We start from the raw sequence: 4374 nt of genomic DNA, 5'->3' as shown, positions 1-4374 counted from the left end.
GTCTATCTTGGCTTGGCGCCGGTCGCGACCGTCCACCTTGGCAACACTCACCCGGGGTGGCGGTACGGAGTAACGGTCTAGACGAACCCTCAGGAAACGAAGAGGGATGGCGATGGACCTGTCTCGAGCATCCGCAACAATAATAACATATGCCTGACCAGGGTCGCTAGGCTGAGCTTCGGGGTTTTTGACTCATTTCTGTGATAGGGATAATGGTATATGTGTGTGTGTGTGATGGTACACAAGATATGTACCAGTGTGTAATGGCGGATGTGATTTTTCGATGCGGTTCGAGATGGCCCATGTTTTCCAAGATGCATTTTCATGTCTGTTTACGGGCAAGCCATCTGCCCCCCCCCCCCCCCTCGTCACCGTCATGTTTATCATCCCTCCATCCTTGCTAACCTGTCGGCCACCCAACCACCGGGTACCATCGCCGCCGTGTAGCCGTAGAAGTAGCTGGACAGCAACAGGCCCTGGAACGTCCTGTCCCAGTGGAACTTGCCCTGAAAGGGGAGGTGTGCATCACGTTAACATCACGTGACCGTGTTTCACATAAGTGCTTAAATCCTCACTCACGCATCATCCTGTATCCTGCATAAAGTCCCTTTTGTCCAGGGCACGCTGCAGGCACCTGCCACGAGTAAGCTAAGTGTCCCTGACCAGAACCTCTTCACAGCATCTCCACATACCCCGAGGAGATCGCTGGGCGGGCAGGAAGTCGCGGAAGTCATTGTGCGGGCTGTCAGGTGCATGCAGTCCTGACATACCTGACTGACCTGACATACTCTCGTTTACCCCATAGCCCAGAGAAAGTCATAAATGGTCGAAAAGTACTACCCAAGATAGCAAACAGTCTCAGATTAATGTTACGTTTCTTATGTGCTTTGATGCATTTAATGCAAGCAAAGGCAGAACGCAACCTGTAACTATTACCACATTGTTTTGCGTTCTTTATTATTTACTACAGTATCGGCTCCAGATTACTACATCTACTATAGTTGTCTGCATACACGGCTGACCGTGTGTATAGAAGACTTCCGCCGTCATCCTCACCTGGACCTCATTGAGCTCTGTCGTGAACGAGCCGTTCCCGGTGCCGCCCATCTGCTCGCGCGGTTGGGACGTATTCCAGCGTTCTTCCCCGACGCCGTCCGCCGGTGGCACCACGTCCGCCACCATGCACACAATAGCGATGTTGATGTTGTAGCGATTGATGATCGCGACGCCGATAGCGAAGCCGATCGTCAGGGCGACCAACAAACGTGTGGAGGGCACCACACGGTCTGCAACATCGTCAACAACATCGACGGCAGCGTCAGGCGAGGGTAGGACTCTGAATTCTGGGAGGAAAACGGCGCCTTTTCTATTCGCGCACCCAAGATGTAGGTATAACGGCTCCCGGACTATCTCCAGCTTCTGATGGTCCCTTTCCCGAAACATTTGAAGAGACATATCGAGGAACGTCTGAAGGTGTCATGCCTGTTTGTGCGGCGGAATCGTGACTGGTGTGCATTTGCGTGTGTTTCAGTGCGTTTGTTTTTTGGGTGACTGACTTTGTCCTCATCAGCCATCCATTCACCTGTTCACGATTGGTTGTAATGTCCCAGGATTGTTTCTGGTTTGCTCACATACACTTCAATCAATCAATGCCTACCTATCCGAGCCCAAGCCGACGGCCAAGTCATTACTAATTCGCAATGCCTTACAGATTGAACTTCAATATCGCCGTGATTTCAGTGCTCCCAAGCCTGTTCCTGGCTGCGCAATGTTTCCTAATAGGTTGCCGTAAGGAGTCTTTACCACACGCGCATGGGGACGATAGATACAGCTGACTTGTTTCACAATGCTAGAAAAGGTGATCTCGGAAGAAGACCCCAGCAAGTCATAGCACTTCGTGTCGCATGGACAAAATTAGGCCACCGGCACTCGATATGGCCACCATTTGGGAGCGTTTTAATTAACACACGCCAGGGTGGCCAGTTCAATATCCTTCGCTTGGGTGGAGGGTCACCTTACCCTTCAGCGATCTCAAAAAGTAAGACAGCTAGGAACACCGAATTCACAGGATGGATTAGCTTGTGCATGAACTTACTTGTGCAAGAATTTGAGATTCTTAGGCTATGACCTTGGGTTAAATAAGGTCAAAAATGCCGCCAGGCAAAATATTTTCCTAAAAGCAAAATGTTCATGGATTATTTTAAGTCAGTGACCTACCCTGACCTCAAAAAGGTTCATGAAACATGTTTTTGTGGCCCCTGCACTAACACTCAAAACGAGCATCGGGAATTATCCCATAAAGCAAGTTCTCGAGTAAAAAAGCAGGCTAGTTTTTATCTTGGTCTGGCCTTCACACCTGGCTCTAGATCAGTGGATTTGGTTTCATTCTAAATTCACCTCGTTTATTACCTGTGGTTTATGCCAGATATATATCGCCTACACTCCGCTGTTGCGCCACCTTAAGCGCTTCTCTAAACATGTGTTTAGCTGACATGGCAGGAATTTGACCTGCCATAGGTCAGCAACCCTACAAAGTACATCTAATTCGTTTGCATCAAAAGATCTGCAATTCAATTTTCTGCAGCCGTACAGAGTTTGGCGTGACTACGCCGTGCCATTCGGATTTTTCTGGAGAAACCTGTGGGGTCACTATGACCCGCGCCCGGACGGGTGCCAATGATCGTGCGGTGCAGTTTTAACTCTGAAATCGTGGAATGTCGTTTTTTAGGCCCTATCAAAAAATAATGCAACGAGCGCTCACGAGCGGGACCACAATGGTCCCATCACATCCTTAGGCATTTGCGCGAATCGTGGGTAGTCTTCCTGTCTCATTGTAATCTGGACGAAGCATATCTTCTCCGTTTGATTGTCCTGGGAAGCGTGAAGTGCACACATGCAAAACAGCTGAACACGGGCAGTAAGTATGCCCCGATATCGACGAACCGGCGTCGTAGCGATACGAGATTAGCCCAAGCGGACGGCAGAGAGGACGGATAACCGCACTGGCAAAACTGAGGGGGGCGATTTCTGCAGCCGGTCACATGACATCGAGTGCTTGCTAGAGACACGCCGCTGAGGGGAGGGGGGAGCTCAGAGCTCAGAGCAGAGGGGGTGCGTGCCAGAGCTCACCAACGAAATCCCTATCAGACGAGCAACAAGGCAAGTGGATAAAGAAGTGAAACCAACCGCACCGTGCATCTAGATGTGCCGTCTACAAATCACCGATTCTTAGCGCTGCCAACGCAAAGGTGCGCCACGTAAAGATCAGGTGGCGACCAATCATATCAGCTCCACAACCGGCACACTCAACAGAAAAGATCTTCAAGCGTACTGGAAGTACGCTGGAAGAGTGTGGGGATGGGAACCAGATCAAGACCTCATCCGATGTGTTTCCAAGTGCGGACCTGGTCCGTCGCCGCAGGATGCTCTGCTTGACTCAGTCCATTGAATCACCCATCGAGTGGACAGAGACCACGTTGTTGCTGACACGTCGTTTGATTTGAGTCGCGCGTTTTACGGTGCAGATCGCCAGTCCTTTTATGCAAGATACGATGATGCTGCGTTTGTTTGCCGCAATTAGTTAAAAAGCTGCCGCGCTGCCCACAGGCAGGTGATGAAGAGGCGGACCTTTCTCACCTTCGCCAATGTCATGGTGTCCCACAGGGATCCCTCGTCGGCGCTATTCTACTTAACATGTGTACAAACGGTCTTCCCGCCCATCTTCCAGGTGGTCATGTTGTACCATGCTGAAGACACAAAGTCTTAACTCCGAGCACTCTGACCAGCGACCCAACCGTAAATAAATTAAATATTAATTGATTTAAGCCGTAAATTGCGGAAAGAACAAACCTTGCTTGCCACCAAGTCCTGTCTCACCGCCCATTCTCCCAAGATGAACCCAGCCGGGAAACTCCCTCTTCGGCGCGCCCAATTGCATCAAAGCGACCGTATCCTCCGCCTCTAAGTTAACACATTTTAGTTTACGCATTCTTCGCTTTATCCGCCGAAAATGCTCGGTTCGACTGGCGATCATTCGTCCCGGGAGGACCCCAGGTCAAAACGCGAGAGCCTGCTGTTCTCTGTAGACAATGTGGCATCACGGGATCCCAGATCATTGCTTCGTCTTTCCGTGCATGCTATAGTCTCCACGTGGGGTGGGCCGCGGCGTGCCACCTCGATCGGCTGCAGAGGGTGATTATCTTTGGGGCTAGCGCTGCCTCGGGAGTTTGCCATCACGAACACACCTCCTTGGCCTGAGGGAAGCTTGGATGGCGCCAAACGCTAGACCTCGTTCCTTCTCGGGACTGTGTCGGCATCTACATGTCTTTGAACAAACCGCGGGCTTCTGGGACAATCGGGACCTCGTTCACCCGA

The sequence above is a fragment of the Pollicipes pollicipes genome, unplaced genomic scaffold, assembly GCF_011947565.3.
Source record: "Pollicipes pollicipes isolate AB1234 unplaced genomic scaffold, Ppol_2.1 Scaffold_7262;HRSCAF=8765_pilon_pilon_pilon, whole genome shotgun sequence".
NCBI lineage: Eukaryota > Metazoa > Arthropoda > Thecostraca > Pollicipedomorpha > Pollicipedidae > Pollicipes > Pollicipes pollicipes.
Note: the sequence above shows the minus strand (reverse complement) of the source record.